Source organism: Amblyomma mixtum, chromosome 3 (assembly GCF_055824585.1).
Source record: "Amblyomma mixtum isolate Tamu chromosome 3, ASM5582458v1, whole genome shotgun sequence".
NCBI lineage: Eukaryota > Metazoa > Arthropoda > Arachnida > Ixodida > Ixodidae > Amblyomma > Amblyomma mixtum.
The window spans coordinates 87,567,689-87,593,369 of NC_143014.1; the positions used below are offsets into that span (position 1 = coordinate 87,567,689).

The 25,681-nt window shown below is 49.7% G+C and overlaps 1 protein-coding gene across 2 annotated transcripts in view; it reads left to right on the forward strand.

Moving 5' to 3' along the window:
* The window catches only part of LOC149350841 (protein-L-histidine N-pros-methyltransferase), a 206,117-nt gene that overhangs the window by 156,802 nt on the left and 23,634 nt on the right, over positions 1-25,681 (forward strand). The gene's annotated exons all lie outside the window — the stretch shown is intronic.

The following is a 25,681-nucleotide window of genomic DNA, read 5'->3' on the forward strand; positions in this document are numbered from 1 at the left end:
ATAAATGAAATAAATGAAATCTCGAAGCTGTCTTCAAAAAATGGCCGCGCTTTTCTCTGTCCTCAGCGAGATGCAGTTGCTGGTTGCATAGGCCACTATTGTCGTTGAGTCATGCGTTCTACTCCCGAAGAGCCAGACTCACTCAAGGAAGGCAAATCACACAGTTGGGCACCTCTTCAGTACCACGTCGGTGTATGCATAGGCTGTCGTGTCATGAGGTTTTTCCTTGTAGCCAGACCGCATGGTCTCGTTGGGTGAACCACGAGGTGCAAAAAGAGAAAAAGAAACAGGGAGAGGGAATGAGAGAGAGAGAGAGATGATGGAGGGACCAGGAGTTGAAAGGTGGGGGAAGACAGGCTCAGCCCGCTGGGCGGAGAGATCGCACCTGGTATAGAAATTAAGGCGCGAGGTCGCACCGTTGGCGTGGATGCATATTGTATGGCGCGCGGAGTGGCTCCATAAAGCACGCCGCCGCTTTGTTAGCAGTTGCGTGCGTCGCCTCCGCGGTGACTGCGCTCTTGTCGTGTGGTTTTATTGATGCCGCGCCTGGGCGGTAAACGTGGCGGCGGCGGCCTCAGCTTTTGCTTCTTCCGAACATCTGTGATCATCTTGTTTGATTTACCACCACCAGCGCAGGATTACTGCTGGGATTCGGAGAGCGTAGTGGGCGCACGCCCATTCGCGCAATTTTGTTTTTGTTTTGTTTCCCTTGCTTGTTTCTTTTTTATTTGCATGTCCCTTGCCGTGCATGTCGAACTTTCTCCTCCCGCTTGCACGCGCCACGACCGCGAGTCTTCCTCGTTGTTTCTCAACTTTTCGACCGCCGAATGCGCGGGCGGAAGAGCGTTTTGCTTCACCCGTGTTGCGACGCGCTGCACGTATGCTCGAAGGTGAACAGATCAACTCGACTGCTGCGCTCGAAGTAAATCTGCATGGCTTGGTGCGCGCTCCGAAATTGCGGCTGTGGCCAAATTGTGGAGCAATTCTTTTACCGTCCTTGGATTTCTAACCACGTCGACGACAGCCTGACGGGGAAGCGAGCGTCTCCGGCGCGCTTTTTAGGATTCTACCGATTTCGCGCGCGGCGCGCCGCAAACATTCGACCATAGTGAAAGAAGAGAAGAACATATTCGAGGCTGTGCACCTGTTCCGTGCCGTTGAAAGTTTGAATTCGTAAAATTTGCACAAATTGAAGTTGACGCTCGTTCGAGTTCGCGAAGCTTGTTTTTCAGGCCTATTGCTCTTTGGAATATTTCTGTCCGAGATCGAACTTCCCTTCACCTGCCTTTAATGGGGTGGCATAATGCGCCAGAGAGGATTTGTGAGCACTGGTGTGGAACGCCTCCACCCGCGTTGATCCAGGGTTTTTTAATGAAAGAAACAAGAAACATTGCGCTGTCTTTTGAAGTTTTTGTAATTCGCGGACCTGCTGTCATTATGGGTTTAAGCGGGAGCCTTTGACAAATTGACGGAATTTCAATTTTGTACGCGTCCGGCTTTGCTGCCTGTGGCAAATGCTATCGGCATGTGATGCTGACTGCAGAATTGATAGTTGAAAAAAAAAAGAGGTGTGGAAGCCCCGTCTTTGCCAAAAATAACTGGGCAACGGCTTCTCAGCCGTTTAGTGGAGACCTTACGGCACCCCTAGAGACCAAAGTATCTCGGAAGGTGGGGACAAGGGTCCTCCTTGTGAGAGCTTATGAGGCGCCAAAAGTGGTCTCCTACACGGCTAAGAAACACCGCTGCTTCGTTACTCTTGGCAAAGACTGCACATAAAGTAATATAACTCATTCAGTGCTTTTGTTGCCAAAACATAAAGTTTTGCTTAGCAACTGTACTGCGACGGCTGTTGACGAGCCGTGGCGTTTATTAGCGTCATTAACGTCAGACCAGGTCACAGCCAGACAAACTAGACCACATTAATATATCCCGCCAGACATACACTTGCACCATAATGTCATTAGATTTCTAAATGCGATCGCGTTTATTTTACTGCAAAACATAAACTGTCCGCGTGGTCTCTCTTCGAAGTGTCACGTGACCTTAGATTTTCTCAATACTGCCTAGAGGAAAAAAAGCTGGCGCTGCGATACTTCTCCCACCGTGTAGAGGCGCAGGAATGCCGGGAAGATGAGGTTTCTTATTTGACTTGGGTATTGTTTGGCATGAAACGTGTAGTCAGTCGTAATAGTCAGACCCTTCACGAGACAAACCTCGAAGAAATACTGTGAATATTTCCATACAGGCCTAACACTTGTATTAGATTTATTAAAGAAGTGAAAATCACGACATTAAAATAATCTAATCTGCGCGCAGAAGAGAGCATCGGGTCGCAGCTACCGATTCAGAGGCAGAATCTACGTTCTCGGCCCAACACTACCTAAGCTAAGTACGAAACCTTGTCTTCCCAGCATTCCCGCGGTGTATCAAGTGCTCTTTAAGGAACTCAGAACTTGCATAGGCGGTGACGTCACTTTTCCCTCTGGGTATGTGAGAAACTTTGTGCACGTTGCCGGCGCCGGGAACGTGAAACTGGTACTTCGTTCGCCATTCTTCGTCTCTTAGCCGCTCTCGGTGCATTACCTTGTGGTACGTCGCACTGCTGCAATAGGCGGTCGGCGCCTACAATGGCGCACTTGCAGCAAGTGCGCCTACAATGGCGCACTTGCAGCAAAAAGACTGCTAGAGCGGGACAGCCAATGTCAAAAGCTTAGGTGAAAGCGGCATCTGAAGAGATCGGGGAGGCGGGGGAGTTGTCCGACTGACATGGGCGCCTGCTATGAGAGAGGCATGCGGTGCTCGTGTACTTTCGCCGTTCCTTGCGACTAGAACGGCTCGCGAGAAGACCGGCAGCATGGTTTGTAACGTGAGCGGAAAACCCTTCGCGTGCCTTCCGCGTTCTCTTGTCACGCCTGAATACGAAGCATGAGCTCCCGGACGCGGCCCGCGTTCCTGACGAGCCTTTAATTGCGCGCTTAGCCCTCGCGTCTTGGCTCCGCCGTGCTGTAAGCAAGGTCCGTGATGAGTTCGTGATTCCTCCTGAGAAACTGCAGAATCTCTGCCATGTGTTTACATCAGCGGGAACACTTCTGAGCGCAACCAACCACGTGGAACACTGATTGTTGTAGTTTAATGTAAACTATATTTTCTATACTTCACTGTCAGGAAGCACTCAGCAATTCCCAGTGTACAATCATTGACAAAAGTTTGAGGGATGCGTACTCGCAGAAAAAACTTTTTGCGGCATGGTTAAGCACAGCAGGTGAACGAAGTGCATAGCAGCGGGACGAGACAGGCGTGCTCTATCTGAAGAATACCATCTGACTGGCTAGCGAGGCAACGCAGAAATATTTTTTTTTTTTTCGCGAATCCGCATCCCGCCAACTTTCGTCCATTCCTGTACAAAATCAATTTCTATCTTTGAAGTTTTAGTTTAGCAACTGCGGTGCGAAAAAGACCGCGTAAATTGACGGAGTTGAGGACTGGCATCTTAACGTTTGTCTAGAGCATGTACTTTCAAGATGAAGAGAATGTTCAGAAATTCACAACAGCTATAGGTTGACCGAAAAAAATGGTTTCTTGAGACTGTGGATGCGAACGCTTTACGGGGAAGCATGCGTGTCCTGTATACTTGCAGCTACATGTCGTGTTAGCACGAATGACTCGTCCAATATTTTGTAAATAAGATAGGCACACTGTGCGTGTGAAACTGCCACAATAAAAATGTGTAAACACTTGTTGTGCCTACAACGTGCAGTTGCCTGCGTACAGTCACCAATTAGGCCATCACATGCTGGCTTGTCATTCTGCGACAAACAAGTGCAGTGCTCTTCTAGGTTTATTCAGTCATGCCCAAAGCGCGCAGTGGAGTATCTGCATGGTACGCACCCAATGGGGCCGGAAATTTCTTCAAAGTGATGTTCCCGTGCCTAAAATTCATGTTAGGGATAGCACTGATATTTATCGTGATTAATTCCGTAGTTATATCGAATTGCAGTGATCCACTTGCGCTGTTTCTAAGTGTCCAAGGTGGTTATCTGAACTGAGCGTTTTGTTGCACTGCTGTAGAGTAAGCTGCATGGGCCCCCTGTGATTTCACTCAGAATTGCAAAAATCCCATTTTTAAAACTTTAAGAGCACAGATCTGTAGTTCCGGCCCCGCCGCGGTGGCTCAGTGGTTATGGCGCTCGGCTGCTGACCCGAAAGCAGCAGGTTCGATCCCGGCCGCGGTGCCTGAATTTCGATGAAGGTGAAATTCTAGACGCCCGTGTACTGTGCGATGTCAATGCACGTTAAAGAACCCCAGGTGGTCGAAATTTCCGGAGACCTTCTCTACGGCATCCCCCATAGCCTGAGTCGCTTTGGGACGTTAAACACTAATAAACCAAACCAAATATCTGTAGTTCCATATCTAAATAACATTAAAATTTTGTAAATTGCGCCTGTTTGAGCTTTTAAAGTTGACAAAATTGCCGTTCTGAGTTTGAGTGTTTAATACCATTATTTTGTAATTAACACCTTTGCAAAAATGTAAAGCTATGTAACAAGTCCACGCACAGTGCTGAGATAACTGTGGCTTACAGTATATTAGTGCCTGCTCTCTTGCGGAGCTGCAAATATGTAAAAATACAGTATGTCTCAGGTATTGAAGTTCCCTTTTAACCCTCTAACGGACACATTTTTTTTTATTTTTTTTGCGGAAATACTATCGAAATGGCCATTTAGCATCCGTGCTGCAATATGTTGGCAAACCCTCCCCAAAAAATGCTTTGGACGAGCCCTACTCGCCTTAATCCGGACACATAGTGCCCGAAAACACACGACGAACTGGACTCGTCAGGGGCCAGGAATGATAGTCGGCTTATGACGAGTCTGATTGTCCGCTAGGGGGTTAACTGCTACGCATTTATTGCGGTGCAGTAGCTGTTCTTTCTGCATTGGCAGTTCTTATCCCGAGCAAACAGAATATACCCCGTGAGTTTGTTTTTTTTTATCTCTGCAGAGTTTCATTTTTGAAGCCGTGAATTATACGTCGGTAGGTCTATGTACGTGGATTGAACAGCAAGGCGTACGTTATGTACAGGGTTGGTCAAGAGTTCCCAGGGCACAGGGTCTGCTTTTCTTCGGTATATCCTGGCACTTAAGATGCCGATAAAGCTATCGAGCTTCTCAGATGTTAGAACAATACTTCTTCTACTCTCTGCAGATATCTTGAGCTTCGGGGATGTCGTAACTGCCCGACTGTGCCGCTAAAAAGCAGACCCTGTGGCCTGGGAACTTTTGACCCTCCCTGTACATGATGGAGCTCAAAGTCGATTGTAGCTTAAGTTATCTAATCAACTTTTTGATTTTGGTTTTAAGGCGCAAGGTTATATTGTGAAATTTAAGACCGTAAACTTCGAAGGAAAACAAAGTTTTCAATTTTTTTAGAATCACCATCGTAGTTCAAAATCCGAAGGTGAAAAATGCGCGTTTGAAAGCTCGTTAAACTTGCTTTCCCGCCTTGCATATTGATAAAATGGCGTCGCTCGAGTTTCTATTGCAGCAAATGCTGCTGATGTTTGTGTATTTTGTGGTGTAGAAGGAGATAACGTGATTTCAGCGATGATTCCACGCGCAGCGACGCCGTTTTTGAAATCGGCAGCGCGGAAAAGCTCTTTCAAACGCGAATTTCTGACAACATATCGAACCACAATGCCCATACAAAAATTTTAAAACTGGGCTCGCCTTTGATGTTGACGGCTTTCAATTTCGCAATGCTACCTTGTATCCTAAAACCGAAAATTAAAAAGCTGATCAGTTAACTTTAGTTATTTAATCATATTTTGATTGAACTCTATAACTTACATAACGTCCGCCTTGCTGTAAAATCCACACTCGCAGACCACACTGATGTGCATGTCACGCTTTTTGAAACAAAAAATTGTGTAGATTAAAAAAAGAAAACACCTGTTATTTCAGGCGACTGACCCTCAGCGAGCAGTCCGTGATGAGGAAATATTGACTTTTTTTTTTTTAGGAGCTGTGGATAGCACATGTTTTCGCTTCAAAATTCAACCATTAGTGACGGAAAAACAAAAAAGGAACCTCAATTCCGTCCTTGTTACGCATACGAGAAAGCCCTTACCTGCGCCTAGTGAATCTTTTGACAGCAGGTGCAAGTAATACAAAGCATCCGGCATTACTTCACATTGGCTCACCGTGCCTGAAGGTTGTTTCTGCCGCGAAACACAAATTACTGTTGAAAAAAGTGTAACTGAGGCAGAATAAAAATAAATAAGTGAATAGCTTTAAACATGGGATGAAATAGAAAGGAAAAAGTTTCGTGGAGGATGCTTTCCCGGTTCGTGTTTTCAGTTCTATAAATTTCGAGCGTGTGCAGTACGCTTTCATTTTTGGGCCGAATCCGCGTGGCAGCGGGTTGCGGCTATGGACGTCAGCAGCTGTGTATTAGGGCAGATAGCTGACTTAACCGGCAGTTCGTTGTTGCGGTGGCCGTCGTCGTTTTCGGTGTCACATGTGGGCTCGGACCGGTGCTTTCGAATCATTCAGCCGGCGCTGCTCTCGTGAACAGCGAGCGGCAGGTGCTGCTAATGTGGCCGGCAGCCGCTCAGCTGTAATCGGCCGCTGTTGAGCTCTCCCTCTCTCTCTCTCTCTCTTTTAGCTTTGCGCTGCTGGCGAAAAATAATAATAGATGCGTTCCAGACGACTTGCGGCCCTTTCATTCTCACTAGGTGTGGCGCCAGAAACCCATAGTGGGCTCTGTTCGTTGGTTTTCCAGCCGTGATCGCGGCCGTTCGTCGACAGGTTGCTATAACGGCCGCTGTAATCCTGACACGACGAACGCAATTATTTTGTTCCGGCTCTCTTTTTCGGACGCGGCCCGGTAACGCCAGGTTCAATTGATACGCTTCGCTCAAACGCCAGTGTCCGTGGTGATTTCGTTGGTCGAGGTATTGTGATACATTTTTTCGCTTTTTTCTTTCTGCCTTTTCGCGAAATGTAAACGCTTCTTTTTTCAGAATACAGTTTGAAGCCTGGACTGTACATGATTTAGTCTAAGGGCCGGTTGGGATAACAGGTGCGCGACTTTTACGATGTAAAATACTCGGAAGAAAAGGCTCGTGATGGTTGGTTCTGCGTCCATCCAAGTTGCGCAAAAAAGGGGGTGCGGTTATATTAGTTCGCTCCACGTTCTGCGTACAAACATAACTGGCGTCATTTCTGCGGCATCGTGTTCACGTCGCCGAATGCTGGACTACTGACAATTGCTACTACTATCCCCTCAGCTGGTCAAACGTCAGCATCGATTGATACGAGGCAATGAATGCTGAACGGGCGAGTCCCCTCGCATCTGGCGAACTGTTCTTGTTTTCGAACGTAATTCCTTTTCTCTCTCTCTCTCTCTCTCTTTGAAGAACAACTGCTAGCCACCTTGAGGTCGTATACAATCGTGAGGCCTGCGCTGGACGGCTCATATACCAGCATCCCGAAATTTTAGTATCGCATTTCCCATCTCGAAACCAGTTGTCAGCAATTATTATCCCTTTATGCAGCTGCCTTACTTTTCTGTGCTTTATTTCTCGCCCCTATTCAGTAATGTTGCTCGTCGGTTCGTATTGATTATGGTTTACAGTGCCACTTGTCATAGCCAGACTGGTAGCTGCGTATCGCTGGGCAGAGGCCAGAGCTGCCGGAGCCCGCACTGTCTCGTACCTGATCCATGTTCGGGCAGTGCGATTAAGGCTTCCGTGGAAGAGCGGCCACAGGGGATGCGGTGAGCGCGACGGACGGCGAGCGCGTGCCCCGGCGTGCGCAGCCGCAGTGTCGGCGGCACCCGAGCCCACCGCGGGGCTCGTGATGGCGGGGCACCCCTTTGGCCGCCGCAATCCATCAGCCGGCGGGGCCTCCGACTTGGCCTAGTTTGTCGCGCGACCCCCTCCCGCGGCAGCCTCTGGCCCGGCAGATTCCCCCCTCCGGCACGGCGGGAGCTAACCCGTGCCCTCCCTCCTGGGAGCAGCGCCTCGTCTTACATAGAAAAAGGGGTCCCACGAGTGGATCTATATAACCACTTGTCAGCCATTATTATGACGAGATGGCGGAGTGATCCCCACCAAGAAAGAAGCCCCACCAAAGGAGAGGAGGGGGGGGGGGGGAGCGGAGGGTGCAACCCCTCCCTCTTCTTCTCCTTCCCGAACACGCCCGTGTCTGTATTTTTTACTCGTGCCGTGCACGCGCCAGTGCAAGCGAGACGTCGGCACGAGCGCCACCGTAACCTTGGCTACGGATTTGGGTGCTCTGTGGACGACCAGACTCAGTGCGTGGCCTCCGTTCGATGACAGCTCGTCCAGCGCGCCGCCTGTCCCGCCCACTCGGGAGCTCTCGCATGGATCGCTGCTCTGCTGCTAGTCTTTACTTGTGTTGGGCTCGCTCTCGGTTGCTCCTGGTGCGTTGGTGCATGTCACTCACCTGCACTTACGGTCGCTGCGGAGAGGCTGGAGGTGACTTCATGCTGACGTCACCTTTCAATGTTATAGCTTAAACTGGAGCTATACCAAGCGTCTGAGAGCGGAGCCGAAGTCCTCAAGATCGGTACATTGTAAAGAGGGTAAAGAGGGTTGCGCGTAAAAAGGGTTCGTTATATTTGTTTTTTTTTTCTTTTTCTAAACCATTCTCCACCTTTCTCGATCCATGATTGTAATTTGTGTTAAAGTTTAGTTATCTAATTCAATTCCGAATACTTCAAACATCCCCTGAATGTCAGCAAAAATACTTGCGCACTGGAATTCCGTTATACTTATTTGCCCTCACGAAAAGCAGCGAAAAACACCACAGACAACGTTTGCTACATTTTCGTCAAAAAAAAATGGTTGCCGCCTCTTTGGTTAGCAAGAAACTGTTTAATGGCAGCATATTTATGCGCCAATCCTTGCAGAATTGCTTACAGAATTCAGGCAGGTAATCGCTTCTGCCCGATGTTGATTTACAACGTGTTCCCCTGCAATATCGAACCGCGGCCATTAAACACCGTTTACAGCGCTGTCAAAATCTGTATCGCATTCGCGCGCGTGCGGATATATGGGATGGCGACAGCGAACGCCATACGCTGGGCACCGCAAAAACCTGTAGACGTGTTTGTAGCCGGCGACTTTTAGTGATCGTAAAGAGCGAGCCGCCTCGGTACTGCGCTCGCCTCTTTGGCGCTCGCCCCTTTGGCCAGCTTTGCTCCCGCGTACTCGTTCGCTGCCAGGGGCGCAGAGAAAGGGACGAAAGCTATGATGGGCTGCCCCGTGCACTTAACTTCTAATCATTGAATTACATCGTAAACTAGAATACTTTTTTGCACCCGCCAATGACGAGCTGCACGTCATCGCGTATGTCTTAAACTGAAGTGTGGACAGCAGACCGCCATGACGGTTATGTGCTTCGTTTGCTCAACCTACTACGCATAAGGGTGCGGCTTAAAATAGGCTTGTAAACGTCGTGTGTTCTTCGGTTCAGTACTTTGTTTTTTGTAGGCGGAGGGGGGAGGCAGACCAGTGAGTAATGCATCCCATTAATTTCCAAGGTAGGATCATATGGAACGTGTGCCATTAATTGTTAGGCCTTGTGGTACTACCTTGTGCTGTTTTCCCAGTGGGAATAACTAATTATATTGCGCAGTAAGTACTTCATGCTGCGACAGTTCGAGAGCTGTAATGTTCGGAAGTAAAACTGTTTTGTTAATTCGCTTCAGTTTCAGTATCGCAGCTGTTCATGGTGTAACCAACTTGAGTCACTGGCAGTACCATATACGTAACCCTCAGGGACAGGCATATGCGAGCAGTGTGCACAATCCGCACTCGTCAGATGCCGGTATTTATCTCATGTGTACTTGAGGAAACTATGCGACGATGTAGCCGTATTGCCGCAATCAGGCTAATCCGTTACTTGAGGAGAAATAAGTTCCAAGCTTTCAAGCGGCCCATCATAAGGGAGGGGCGTTAGTCTTTTTCGATTTTTGTTTTTTGAAAATTCGGCGGACTTTTGGCGGTTTTTATTTCAGGACACTACTTTTAGTTTTTTTCGGCGAATATTATTTTCGACGAATAAAATACTGACTCATTTCGGTGACTTAATGTAGCGGTTCTTTGTCGTCAGAAGTCACTTAAAGTCTATCGGTATTTTTGTCATCGGGGACAATTTATTTAGCAGTAATTAACGTGGAAATGGTAGCACTTGGAGCTGTAGAAAAAATTGCCACCCTCTTTAAAAGATTAACTGAGGTGAAATGAAGACAGAACGGAAGTGGAAGGTTACTTCTAAGAACTAGGTTGGGGTGTTACCGTTTGGTTGTCACGCTGCGTTGAGAGCGAAGACGGGTTATCACGTGGCAGCGATGGAACTATCGCTCGCCGCCGCGGTGGCTCAGTGGCTATGGTGCTCGGCCAAGGGCGTCCACAGAATTTTTTGCAGGGGGGGGCCCCATTGGTTGTTGGAGCCGGAGGGGGGGGGGGGGGGGGTATGTTCGTAGCAAAAGGCACTTTTTGCGGAGTAAATTTATTTATTTATATATAAATAAAAAATAAGTGAAATACACACATGAAAGAAAAATTACAAACAGCAAATTAAAGCGTGGCTAGGAGAGATACATTGCAGTTTATCAACTAAGAAACAATTAAAATTAATAAAAATGCAAAAAGATACTGTCACTTCGTGGAGAAGAGTGCTCAGTCTTGCTGCATACGGGTTCTCGACTCACCCGGATTGATGACCAGCACACAGCACAATATGTTCACAAACACGCAACTACAGTCACTCAGTCAGTCTTCCTTGAACAGCAACTGTAGGCGCAGTTAGACTCGGGTTCAGGTCTTCCTCTTTTGTGGTGGTGGAGATGGGGGTCCGTTTGGGCGCGACACGTTGCAGGAGGGAGATGAGACGTAGACGAACTTCTTCGCGGAAATGTACAAGCTGGGTTTATTTACAACTATTTACACATATACCCATCGACCAGGGTGGTCGCTAGCATTCAGGACGATCGGGAGCGCCAGGCCAGAGCTCGCCCCTACGAAACCCTGTCCTGCCTGGCCGACTGAACTCGCGCTACACGTAGCGGCTCCTCGTCCTTCGGAACGTGGCCAGCGCAAAGCTAGACCCTGTCCGTCTCGCGATTCCGACTCTCCACCAAGAGTCCCTGCCCAAGTCTCCCCCTTTGGCGCCAAAACGCCTCCTTAAATAAGTTTCCCCAGCATTCTGGGGACAAACTTACCCCCGTATTCACAAATGTTCCTTTCCTTAAAGCGTTAAGTGGGCCTTCGGCAAGGACGGCCTAAGTTGAAACGTAAGATAAGGCTGAAGTGAGCCTCAAAAACCAACCTTACGCGATTTTAAGGGCGCCTTACGAAAAGGGGCTCCTATCCGAAAATGTTGGTGATATGGGAGCGAGGCTACTCGCGTTTTTATGTTGGAATCATCTGGAGATACACGTATAATTTATTCCTACGACAAAAAGTGAATAAAAATTTCTCCTAGCACGCTTGCAAGTAAGCATCAGAGATTTTAGGCAAACAATTTTCCAATTTTGACATTTTTTCTTCTTTTGCAGGCCACCCTGTAGTGTAGCCGTCACAATAATGTGCTTGTTGATTTCACGTCGCCCGCCTCTTTTGCGAGTGTTTGCTTCTCGACGTCGGTTCGACAATCATGTTCGACAATCGAGTTACAATCCGGGAAACTGTCGGCTGGGACACGTTTACAAGGTCTCCGGACGCTGACCAATTCCGAAGCGCCCTCAGCTGCGGCATCGATGAAAAACAGTTAGGCTTAGCGACGACTACGGCAGCCAGGGAGAAACGTTTGCCGGGGGGCAGCGCAGTTCGTCGCTCGGCAGTTCGTCGCTCGGCGTGTCCGCGGGCGGCGTCGTTGCCGAAAGCTCGACTGTCTCGCTGATTGGTTCAGCGGCTTGCGTCTCGCAGTCGCAAGGCTGGAAAATCGAGCAGCGAGCAACTTGCCTGCGCGTCGTCCGCCACTTCTTTCGTGAACGGTAGGGACAGACTCACTGGCTCTCCGAAGACCGCGGCCGCATACTCGCGTGTTCACGGAGAGTGGACCATCCTGTACATACGCTTTGGTTTTGGTTTTACATTACGGCCTTCGTACTACCTCCTTTTTGTTTCGCCGAGACGGCGTCTGTCAACGCGGAGATCGCGCCTCGCGCAACTCCTGTCGCACTCGAACACGAAGCGACGAAGCTATCAGGGCGTCCGCTCCGGCGGCGCGCCTAGTTTCCGCGGCTCGCCGCTGCGGCGCTGGCATCGCGCTCCCGAGGGAGCACTGGCATTCCAATCGCAAAATGGGAGGTGGCAAATCTACGCGCTCCGACGCGCTCCGTATGCGATCCGACGGAGCGGTCTCGATCTGCCATTGGAATTCAGCATCACTGAAGTCGTCATCGTAGCACGCCGCCATGTTGAATTGTGGTAAGGAGCAGTTTAAGGTGCCTGGGTTGGCACCTTAAATGGCTCCCTTTACCTGAATTTTAAGTTGGGCTAAAGGGGACCGTTAAGGGTAAGGTCTGTTTCTGAAACGCGTTAAGGAGCAGAAAAGTGAAGGGGCGCTAAAGATAAGGGCAAGTGTGGTTTGTGAATACGGGGGTTAGTAACCAATGAGAGATGGGCTTCTTACAACCAATCAGAGCGTTTTCTGTGCAACTCAACAGACCAAAGACACGCCGGTCCCCACGAGCTTGTTTGCTCGCGAGGGCCGCATGCCTTTGAAGAAGCCGATAGCGCTTTTCCACACACAGTGAAAACACTTTGACAACACCACAAAAGCACGCAAGCACCACTTCCATCAGCTGTGGCTCCAAACACTACAGAGTGGCATCTGAGCCCTCTGGCCAGAGGCAGAGTAATCACAACTCGTTACCCGAATGACCACTTCCATCCGGCCTCACGACCATTCGTAATTGCACTCAGCTGCCTCCCACGCAAGCTTCCCCCTCAAGTGTCCCTGGAGCTTTCTTTCGCACAGTTCGACGCCACCGTCGAAAAGCCATTGAACTTAACCCCGACAATAGCCGGGGTACGCGACTCGTACGCACTGTCCGCGGAACGGGTCCCCTTCCGGCACCCCTCGCTGCCATTGCTGCTTTTACCTTTTGGGGCGGCAGCCCTTTGACCCCAGCGTTTCCTCTGTCTGCTTAAAAGCTACGCCGCCTGAAACATCTTAAGATAAGGACCAAGTCGGCGGCGCCCGGGGGGATACGGAGATGGCCCGCTACCCGGCGGCCCGCAAACTCAACTGGCGCCTCGGATTTTTCTGGGCGAATTGCGTAATTACAAGGGTGATAAATTCATTTCTGTGCTTCATTACACGCTCTCGGTGCACACTCATCATACACATTGATTGGAAAAACAGTTGAACGCGTACGTTGAAAACAAAAGATGACTACATATACAACGAAAACTTATTTACAAGATAAATGCACGCTCGCAGCTTCATACACCTCGCTCCGTCTTGCTCGCGCATCCGCACAGTCGAGCAACCGCACACACACTGCTCGCCGCTCGTCGTTTTCTCGTCCGCTGTCTTCGTTGTTCTCACTTTCGTTGACAACCGGCCACTAAAAACACCGAAGCACAAACAAAGAGGCGCGCACACGTGCAAGATTTCCGAATGCGCACTGGGGGGGTGAAAGGAACGCCGCGCGACTTCCGAGGGGAAGGGACACTCGCCACTCCGGTCGGAAAATTTGTTTTTGTGCTTTTATGGGGTTCAGAGCCCCGAAACGACTCAGGCTATGAGGGACGGAGTAGTACAGAGTTCCGGATAATGTCGACCACCTGGGTCTCTTTACCATGCACTGACATCGCACAGTACATGGGCGCTGTTGTGATTTGAGGCCCAGCCAGAGCTAGTGACAAGCGAGCCAGGCAGGCGCCGTCGGGCTGCGTTGACCAAAGGCGCTGGTTTTCGGAGAAGACGCAAGGAACGCTGGTGTGGGGGCGCCTCTGGAGACTGCGTCGCCGTGAACAAAAGCAGCTAATCCCCTTTGCCGAAGATTCTGAAAGCGGCGCTTCTACCGAACTGCGCTCTCCCGTGGATCGGAGGAGACAGCGAGCGGCGGCGGCGCCAACTCATCGCCCGCTTGCCCCTGAGCAGCCCGACAAAGCGGGGTGGACACAGCTGATTTGTCCTTCCCTCCTGAAGAATTCATCGGAGGCCGGCGTACTAATGTATCCTGATTATAGCGAGCGAAAAAGGCGAAAACAAGATGTCCTGTGCACTGTCTGCCTCCGTGTCGCTATCTCTCTAGAGATCAAAGAAACAGACACCCATCTCAAGACGGCTCGAAACACGTGCTCGCCGGTGCCGCTGCATGTGTGCAACAGGTCGCCCTTTAGTGGAGCTAACGATGGCGTGGTTTGAAAACGGCGGAACGACGCGCGCCCGGACGCGGCATTTCGCAGATGTGACCCAAAGCGTGGAAGCGGGGCTGCTTTCACCCTTTTGGCTGAGCGCACCATCGACCCTGGCGTGCGGCCATCACTCACGGTTCGAGTGAGTGATTTTCCAGGGGGGTGCAGCCGCCCCCCCTTGCCCCCCCCTCCGGACGCCCATGTGCTCGGCTGCTGGCCCGAAAGACGCGGGTTCGATCCCGGCCGCGGCGGCTGAATTTCTTTGGAGGAGAAATTCGAGGCCCGTGTACTGCGCGATGTCAGTGCACGTTAAAGAACCCCAGGTGGTCGAAATTTCCGGAGCCCTCCACTACGGCGTCTCCCATAGCCTTAGTCGCTTTGGGACGTTAAACCCCATAAACCAACCAACCAACTATCGCTCAGTCGTCGTGGTAGCCAAAACATACTTTCGTGATGCCCATTCGCAGTTTCGTGCCAATGGCCTGCATGCATTTGATTAGCGTAATAAACCGACTAACTGCTCTGAGAAGGTGGTGATAGTGAAGAAACAGTGCTTCGCTGGAAGTCAGCCAGTGTACGGTGCTTCTCGGTCTGCAGAGGCATGTGGGCTAGCGAAGCAACACCTCAAATCGCACAACTGCGCTGCTTATCCTACAATATCATCATCGCATATTGCCCTTGGCTTGCCTAATTAGTTTATTTTCAAGTTTAAGTGAGTGTAACTTCATCCAGCTGCCAGCTAGATATGCCTTGCGAGCCAAAAATACTGACATTTTTCGGTTAAGACCCAATATCGAAAAGTGAATTCGGCGTACTTTTATCGTTTTTTTTTTCGGTTCAAACCGAAAAGTCCAACCCCCAATATAAGTAATGTGCTAGGAAACGCAGCGACATAGGGGTTAAAAAATAAAACTTCCCTTCTTTTCATTTTAGTGTGCACTGCTGTATTGCATGCAAAGGGTTTATTTTGTCTAAATCAAAGGACGATGAGTTTTCCATGCTTTCAAAAAGGAAGTGGACTCTCGCTCAGTCGAACTCGCCTAATTCGAATAGCTGGTTGATGCGAACTAATGCTTTGGTCCCGTCAACATCAGTGGTATTAAAAAAAGGCTTACCTTAATGCGAACTCCGTATAATTCGGACACGTTTTTCTACCCCCCTTTTAGTTCTAATCATCGAGAGAGGACTACTAACTTATAAGTCCCGCATGTGCAATGAGAACGGGAGGTGGTGTTCTCAATGAGAAACCTACACCGTGGACGCCTGCGGCGTGGATGTTGAGAAGAAGGTGCTGCTGTTTTCTGTGCTACCAACTGTTGACGGGGTAGCGTTGAGGCCCTCGTCCTGCAGAAAATCCGGCATCGTCGCCATTGTGAGCGACAAATAACGTGAAGAAGCAGCCTAGGTGAGCCACCTAAGTCACGTGACCTTGTGGTGTCATCACAACCTGGCCACCAGATTGTCAGCAAACTGACCACCGTGGCAGGTGGCAGCTAAATTAATGATCGGTAGCGAGAGGTACTTCCGGAAGGACATCGATTATGAATAACACAAGCGCTGCAAGCACAGACGCAGAGGGGGAACACAGCGCAACATGGGTCGCACGGCCCCGCCGGGGACACCACCATGCCATCGCTGGGCAGTAGCGCATTGCTTAACCACTGCACCACTGCGCCAGTAAGGGTATGAGGACTCCCAGGAATCTGTGAAGGTAAAGTCGAGAATGACCAGTACCGCATGTATGGACATTAACGTCTTTATCGCGTCATACCCTTAAGGCGGAGTTTGAGCGTCTCCTCCAATTTTTTGTTATCTATTCATGAAAAGACGAAAGAGTTCGTGGCCGAGTCTTTCATTGCATCGTGCCCTGCAGTCTGCGTTATCGTTCGTTCATTTGAAATAATGGCTTGTGGTAAGGAAGCCGATCTATCGCTTGGCACAAATGCAGTTCACAGCTCGTGTTGTGCCTGCTAGAGCCGGTTCTTCCCGTAGGTTGCTGTTACGCCCAACTCTTCTGTGCACCGTGCTCTCTTTCTTCCCTCTTTTTGCCGTACGCTGATGAAGAAAGAGGTGCAGAGGTCCTTTGGCGTCCGCCTTTTCCGAACGTCTTTTTAATGATGTGCAGACACCCTGTCTTGGTTCGCGTGTTACGTCCCACGTTGGCTTGCTGCTGTCGATTTTTCCCCAGCCTCGTTCATCGCGAAGCAATTGGCGCCGGCCCCAGCGCTGGCTCTGCGGCCGACGCTGAGCTGCACGCGGCGGTCCGGGTGCCGTAATCAGGCCCTGTTGACCGAGAGCCGACGCGCACTCCCTCCCCGGCAGAGAGGCTGGCTTCTCGCCGTTGACTCAATTGCCTCTTTAACAAGCGCGGGCGGTGGCGCAGCCGTAGCGCTCGCGCCGAAAGACAAACCCGCGGCGCTCTCTCCTCCGCCCCCGCTGAGAGACGTCTTTCCTAACGAACGGGCGCCGTGCGCTGTCACGGAAAGCGGGAACAGTCCCCGGCACATCTCTTGTTTCCCGAGCCCGATGCAAATAAGATACAGGCTGCCTCGTCCCACCTCCCCCGCCTCCCACTGCGCCGGAGACCGTATTGTGCGCTCCGGGCATGCCCAATTTGGGAACACGCGGGGCCTCGGGTGACGACACTAATCCCTGCTCTTTGCTCTGCAAATTCAACCACCTTCTTCTCCTCCGACCCGCTTCTCGCCGCGGAGCCGAATGCGGCGAAAACAATGCTTATAAAGTGCTCGCCTTTGTCTGCTAGCTTCCTCTTGCGTCGCAGTAGACGTTTTTTTTTTTTCATTTTGTTTTTCCCGTGTTTGAGTGCAGCATGATCCTCGATGTAATTGAGCTGCCTCTGCCTGCTCCGGGAGCCGTAACAGAGACTCCCCCTTTCCGGTTCAGGCCCCGATGCGGGGCGGCTGTAAAGTACATCTCAGCGCGCGATGGCATTTGTTGCGAGTCCCGGAACTCGGAACAGGCGTGCGCTCAAGGAACGAACTTGCAGCCTTATCCGGCTGAGGGTTTCGAGCGAAAGAGGAGCATGGGGAGGCAAATTGGCAGGCTGCGTTGCATGCCTTGGAGGCCTCCCCAAGGGCAAGCGAACGTCTTTCGTCCGTGGCTACTGGAAGCGTAAACAAAACGCCTCCTTTGTTCCTCGCTTTCCATTGTTTTCTTGGTCACCATGCGACGCACTTTGTTTGCTGCCTGCGTTCGCACGGTCCCTTCTGATTTGGTGTTACTCATAGCCGGAACAAATTCTTTTGAAGTTCGTTCCCAATTGGATTCATCGTTGACGCAAATGTACGAGAGGTGCTGCTGCCGTTGGTAAAAGTGTAGGGCTGCACTTATGGTAGAATCTATGTTAATTAGTGACGGACAGTCCAGCTGCTCATTAAATGAACTTCTTGTTGAAAAAAAGTAGTAGGGTTCTATTTCACTTTGTTTTAGAGAAGACTAAACCAAGAAATAGGTTCGCTGGTGTCTTGCATCCTTATCCTTGAAAAATTGGTGTTCTGTATGATGAGTGTTTAAATCTGCAATGTAAGAGTCGAAATTTAAAGAAAGTTCTCAAAAGAACACCTACCTTCAGACGACTAGCAGCAGTGGGCGGTTCAAGTTCACCAGATTTCATTTTCTTTACCTGAGCACACTCAATATAGCTGTTTTGTATTTTTATCTCAGTCAATTTTTGCTATAAAACATAATGGCTGTGAGAAGAGTAGTGCTGTGCTATGTTTTGTGCGTGCATGCTAGTGAGCGCTGGTAGTGCCGCAACGGCGGTCTTAGTGCACACTTTGTGTGCACTATATATATATTGTAAAAAGGAAGATGGGCTTATAACCTGGGCTCGGACCGCCATTTTGTCCAGCTCGCCTTAGGCTACATAATATATATACAGTATATATATATATATATATATATATATATATATATATATATATATATATATATATATATATATATATATATATATATATATATATATATATATATTATTTAGGTGATTAAAGTAGTGTATCAAGGGTATTCTGTGTGCTTTGTTTGAATAGCATGGATAAAGCACAGGAGGTACATGACAATGTTTATTACAGTCGTTCTATGCACGCATACCAGTCATTAGCTCCCGTTTTGCAGAAAGTCGGGAGTCGTAAGCGCCTTTCTGGGCGGAAAAGCATGTGGTCGACCGGTCACTTTAATCACGTAGCAATATCATGAATAACAAAGCGTAGCCACGATAAGCAATGGAAAACCAAGATAAAGAATGCAAAGCGATGGCCACATAGTGCTAGCTAGCGCACCTAATTCGCATTTGGCGAAGTACGCAAATCGACCATCAATTTTTTAGCACTTGCAGTATTCACCGAATATATTTCTTTCTGTTCTGTGAGCATGGCGTCCAGCTTACAGATCTTTCCTGGCGGCTAAGATAATCTAGACTGCTTTAGAGGTCTTGTGCGGCCGCGGAGGCGGCGTCTTAATGTGGTTGAAGCGCAAAAATTCTAGCATTCCTGAGAACCCAGCTTGTTTTCAATATATGTGAAGTCGTGCTATGGCGCCAATCATGGCTTGCTCTTTGCGTTGGGACGCAACGACCTATAAGGTGTTGTAACTGTAGTGGTGACGTCAGAGGTCGCAAGCGCGTGTGCGCGTTTACCTTTTTCTGTCGCTATCGGAAGAGGAATAAAAAAAGGAAGGCGCGAAAGCAGAGTGTGCGCGCTGCCCCTGCTCAGCGAAGCAGTGCACCTGACATTTGTTTCCCTGCTCGGCGTGTCACGCTTGGGAGCTGCGCGCCACTCGGCATGAACGGCCATGAAGGCAAGGAGGGAGCGTGCTGTCGTTACCGTCGTCTCGGCGCATTGGCGATCACCGCCGTTCTCTGCCGGGGGATATCGCTAAGAGCAGCGGAGCGTCGTCCCCCCGACGACGAAGCGGCGTTCTCGGAAATCGCGCGCGCTCCGAGTTTGTCTGCGTGCGTCGTCGCGGGGAGGAGGCGCCCTCAAGACGTGCACCGGGGGAGCACGCGGAGACGCGGCGCGAATGCGCGCCGAGGTGATTGCGACGGTCGCACATAAATGCAGCGACGTGAACGGCCATGCAAATGCGACCAAACACGGCGGTGACACGGCCGCCAGGAGGGGGGAGCCGCGCGGGGTGCCGCCGCGACGAGTGGGCCGGCGCGCGCGCGTTTGACAACAACTCGCAAATGGGACTCTTGGGGAGCGGGAAGTTGCGCGACTCAGCGGGTGCGGGCCGGGGAAAGCGCCCTAATGGTCCTTCTTGATCCGGAATCGCCATTAGCCTGGCGCTCCCGGGACGTCCTCTCTCGAGTCCCGCTGAGTCCTCAATTAAGAAAAGCGGGCGACGATGCGCCCTCTCCTCGGAGCGGGGAGATCAGCCGTCGGAATTACGTGCGCCGCCGGGTGAGTGAGAAATGGCGCCTCTTGGAAGCGCCGTGAAGCAGCCCATAAAGTCTGGCCGCCGGTAGGAGGTCGGCCGCCCTTCCGCCGCCGCTCCTTGGCGTCATAAAAAGCCGAGGTCGCGGTGGTTCCCAGCGCCACTGGAATTTAGGGGTTTGCGGGGACGTGAGGCTCAAGGATGAGGCCCAAGATGGTTTTAGCGATGCAAACTTGGGCGAAAACCATTTCGTTGTTGGGATTTCCGTTTGCTCTCTCCCCGGGCCGCGGAGTCGTCCTCCCTCCGCGCATGTTCGCGCGGCCTGTTTGTTTGTTTCGCTGCAGAGGCCCTTTGTCCGACGCCCCTGCATGCATGCCGAGAGGAGAAATTGTGGTGAGGCCATAATGGGCTGCGCAGTCGTACTCGGCGAAGCCCTTTCGGATTCGGTCTGGATTTATTCCCTGCTCGGCTCGGACCCTGTTCGCGGGGCGAGGCTATATTGCCCGCTTTCCCGGGCGGTCCTGCTTGCTATTCTTTTGGTCGGCGTGAAAGGCGCTCTAACAAGAACTGCGCATGGAGATTGCGGCGCGCCAGCGCGCATATGCCGCAGAATGTCGACCCGCCATAAACGCCTGGCCCCGAAATTGCCCGGGGAACTGGGGCGGACTTTGCAACTCCTGCGCGCGCGCTGCCTTCGCATATTTCGAGCGCGCAGAAAGAAGAACAGTGGGGGCGAAAAAAAGCGGTCATATGAGGAAAAAGCGAACTGCTCTAGGATAAGCCAAGTCGCATTGCAGAAATGGCCACGTAATTTGAACACCCGGAATGTTCCTGGCTTGAGACCACACGTGCCCATGCTTTGGGCTCGTGCTTTTGGGCGTGTTGTGGTACTTTCTCACGCCGCGTTGGGAAAGGGGGGAGAGGATTCTTGTGTCTCTGAAATGCGTATTGCTTGAGTCAACTACTGTCGCTCGCATTATATTTAAGGATGCGCTATGTTCGTGCCGTTGAGCATTCTCTGTTGAAAAAAAAATAAAATGATGAAGAGCTTTGTTCTCAAGAAGAAAAGGAAAGACATCATCTTTTAATACAAAACAGGACACACACTAGATCACGAATGTGGTGCTGGTCTACGAAGATGTCGCTGTATCTTAGACTTGCCTTTCGCGACGTGGCTGCTCTATGCGCGTGTTGTATCCGCTGCAAGGAACAGAAAGCTAGGGAACAGTAGGGCTGCCATTTTGCGATTATACTGCCTGCTACTACGTTCAGGAGAAGCGCGTCAGCCAGAATGCGCGCAGCACATTTTAAGAGTAAACGTGTACGACGTGTTATCCTTGTTGAGACCTTATACTTCCCAGAAACCTTCCATTTATTATACCAAGCGCTAACTAAGCTGTAGGATGGGGGGGGGGGGGGGGGGGGGATTTTTTACATCTTCCGCAGGCTTTTCCTGCACCTTTTATGCTTCAGTCTGTTCCGCTTTTAGCGACTTTATCTTTGTCACTTTTCATCGTCATTTGTTTAGCCGTGTTGGTTGTTGGCTTCTTCGGGATCTTTTTAGAATTGTTTGTTTACACTCTTTGCCTTTGTTTCTCCCCGCTTTTTTCATTTCACTCCCCCCCCCTTTTCTGTTTCTTTTTTTCTCGCTTGTTTGGGCAGCGTTATTAGTCATCAGTGACGATAAGAATAGTTGGCCTATCTGTTGGCTCTTTCCGTGCTTCCACTTTGCTGATCATTGCGCGTGCGCATCACTCCCTCCGGTTCTGTATAAAAGGTGCGGATCGGCTGCCTTTCGAAATAAAGTTGTTAGTCAGCGCAGTTGTGTGTCCTTCTCGTTCTGGTCCTTTGTCTGCAAGCGCTGTTTTTCTCAAGATCTACCCTCATACCTTGTAGAAAATGACCTTAATAAACTAATCCTTTAACGAACTCACAATAGTAGTAGCAAATTGTGGAGCTCTGTAGCTAGATCAGCTACAGTTCCTATACTATATCGCATGCTGTTGACGAATTAACTAGGTACCTGTGTATGCGGTGAACTTGCTGCTCTGCGTTAGAAATATGCGTCGCTGTTTGCACCCAACTCTAATCTTCGGAGGTACCTTTTCTACTTTTCTCTTAGCACATAACGGTCTGTGTATGATTTTTTTTTTTTTACGCTGATAGATACTCAGTGTGCTGTCATACGCAACGAGTGCGCATTTTTGCAGCTTGCAGTCAGCGTGTACATGGGGAAGTACGGTTGTCCTCGATGCGTATTGCAGACGCACTGTTCTCCTTTTTTTTTTTCACAGCGTTGCTCGGCCTAATTGCTTTAGGTTCACTGCGTGGCTGGTGTTGGGAGACTGGGGTGCTGTCCGGTAGGGGTCTTTGTTCTGCTGCCTTTTCGCTGTCATGCCCCCCATCATCTTCTGGCCTGGCATTGTTTTCTCACTGTGGTGTCTTCGTTCTTCACCAGTTCCACAGCTTTCCTCCTCGCGTCTCCATTGTATTGCTCTTGATTGGGCGCCACCCAAATTGAGGGAGCCTTCTAATTGGGCGTCCCCGCCACCAGGCGCTTAATTCATCGGCCAATGAGTTCTCCGCCTGCCTCCTCTCCGCCCGTGCGATTGTGCGCTTCCCCCGCCGTCCTTTTTTCTTTCGCTTCCTCTCGCTACTAGCGACAGAGGAGGAGGAGGGACGTCGATTGCATTTATCGATCCAAAATGGCCACTCGCTCCCCGCTTTCTTTAAAATGTATATTCTCTCCATTTTAACTATTTCCTGCCCGCCTGCTCCTGGAATGCGGCTTCTTCTCGCGGCTCCTGGCGCTCCTCTGCTGCCGTTGGCGCCGCCGCCATTGCTGCGCGCATTTCTTGCACTCTCTCTCATCCCCCCTAATGTGAGGGGTGAGCATGACCGTGCCGTTGCCGTCGCGCGCTACCTGGCCGCCGATGGCCGCGACTATTGCCGCCTGACAGTGTTCGTACGCTAGAGGTCTCTTTGTTATCACTTATCGTTTAGGTTTCATTCCGCAGTTTTCATTGTTCGAATTGTTTGTTCTCTCTTGACGCCATTTTTGTTTGCGAACTCAACTCCAGAATCTATCTTGCTTGCGTAGGAGTTCACGTTGAAGTATTATATCTACTGACTCGGAGGAGGGGGAGTGGGGGGGGGGGGGGGGGTCGTAATCGTCAGTTAGGCCATTCCCTTTAAAATTCGTTCAGGTCAGTAGCACTGCTGCTCCTGTGGAACAAAATTCCTGTCTGCTTTGGCGCAACAAGAAGTTTGAAATAGCAAATGGAGCCGAAGCGACTAGAAGTACACTGTTACAAAATGCGGTTCAGCCCCTAATGATAGGCTTTCTCGTTCGAAGGCTGCACGCTATATTTTACTTTAAAGTGCGGTAGCACAGGTATTTTAGAACAACGTTGTTTGCTGAGAAGTCAATACTCCAGCTTACTCCAGCCCCATTTAATACTGAAGTTCAATTGAGCATAGTCCGCTTCACTGTGGGACATTAACTCCTTCTTAAAGAACTTACAAGTGCGAAGCAATTGTGCCTCGCTTTATAAAGTTAAAATTTTCAGCTCTAAACGAACATGAGCTATGGAAAATTGTGTTCATAGCTGCTGGGGGCGCGCACTAAGCATTTTCTTTCACTGAAGTATATACGCTGCGGTCGTACTTGGCTATGTGACCTATAAACAAAAGACAAATTTAACAGACGTTCATTATTTTTATCTCGGAATGTCTGCGGGCTGTTTCCAGGCAATTATGTGAGGTACGAGCAGTTAATCTGGTCAAGGTTTTAAAGAAAGAAGAAACGACAACCGACGCAGATTGCGCTTTGTTCGGCTTCACCGCAAAGTTGGTTATATTGCGGAGAAGTAAGCTTCGGGTAAAATCTGAACTCTTGTCTACTGCTGAATTTACCTGGTCATTTATGGGGCACTTTTATGCGATACAGTGCTGGACGACGGAATATCGACACAAATTATAGCGCGAATAATATTTACGTGCCTTAAAACGAAATTCTCGAGTTTTGTATATTCACCTGTACTAGCAACTGATGTGATTCATTTTCCAACGTGGACTTGTGCATAGTGCGCGGTAAGCAAATTGCTCCTCATCTAGCTTCAATGGGTTGCTACTAGTAATAGCGTATAGTAGGTGTTCTCAACCGTTCCTACCAGGGGTGTTTTATTTCGTGGTGGCAGTTTATTTTGTGGGCGCTACGTTTTGCTGCGTCACGTACAGTCGTCCACAGACCTGTCTAGAGCACTCGAACTCCGTGCCGTCTGCGCTCCGCAGCGCGCCGAGCGACGTCTAGCGGCAGCGCCTTGTTCGACAGCAGCATGTCTATTGTCTGAACATCACATGTCCGCTATCTCGAACCAGGCGCTGCCGCTAGACGTCGCTCGGCGCGCTGCGGAGCGCAGACGGCACGGAGTTCGAGTGCTCTAGACATGTGGACGACAGTACACTGCCGGCAATGGACGGCATCAGTCATACGGACGAGTATGTGCAACGTCCACCGAAGATATTGGGCGTGCCGTTCCGTCACCTTTGTCCACTCTTTCTGCCGATCTCTGCCGCTGCGGTGGCTCGGTGGCAGTGGCGTTCGGATTCTGAGCCAAACGTCGTGGGTTCGATCGCGGCCGCGGCGGTCGCACTCTGACTTGGGGTCCCAGCAAAACCATTTAAACAGACACTTATAACAAATTGATATTCGCCTGTATCAGTATATTACCGCACTTTAACTACAAAGACGCTAACCTCACTGAAAGCGGAGTTTTGATAAGCTAGAAATGGCAAAAAAAAATGGAAATCTGGTGTCGCCGTGACGGGCCGATTTCGCAAGTAAACTGTAGTGTGTCAACACAGTCTTTTATTTTATTTTTTTGCGCAGGTCCCAGAGTTTAGGCCACACCGCCATTGACTTCAAAATCGTTGTCACGGTAGCCTTTTTTGTGAACATGTCACGACCTTAAACCGTGTAGCAGCAAGATTTTTAAATTTAGTTTTCTCAGCAATAAATGCTTGTTTTTCTGCTGGACAAGCATCAATATACGCAGAAAGTGCTACAGAATCGATTTCTAGTGACAAGGAAAATTGGACGAAGATGTCCTCAGTGTCGCTTTAAAATTTTGCTCAAAGTAGCTGGGGGAAAAAGTGAAAAAGTTGAAAAACGGAAATCACATCCCACCCGGAGTCGCTGCCTTCTTGAAAAGCTGTATTAAAACACTGCATATGTTTCTTGTTTTTAATAAAGCTTGAAATGTGCAGTTTTAGCTTTGATTAGAATTTTAGCCTTGATGCTATGTACGGAAACGACGCTCCTTCCAATGTTATTAGTCTACTTGAATCTGTTTGAAAGCAAAGCTGATTGAATCAGGACTTGCAGTGTTTATTAGAATGAAATTTAATTGTTTAGTTGTTGGAACTTTCCTGCTTTTATCATTCTTAATACGAGAGTGCACCATGCCGTACCTATTTTGAGAATTAAGTATAATTATTTAAAAAAAAAAAAACATTTGCCGTGGTTTGCCTTCCAGGATGACGTATATTCTGAGTAGTTTCCTGCTAGTATACACCATCATTAAGGCAATGGCGGTAGCAAGGTTCCTAAATTTCCCAACCAACCAAATTTCCCAGCCCTGCATCGTTGGAATGGAAGACCTGTTTACGACGAATCGATCTAGTGTGCGCGGCGTCTTCAAGGAAACATAGAAAAATTTGAGTTTTTTTTTTATACTCAAAAACAAATTAAAATCGTACGGCGCCGAGGCTGGCCTGTATGCGGAAGGATTAATTCGAGTCTTTCGACACTCCCCGCGAGTGGAATAAAACGACACCTTTTTTGACGCCCGCACGACACACCTTGCGATGCGTCTGACGGC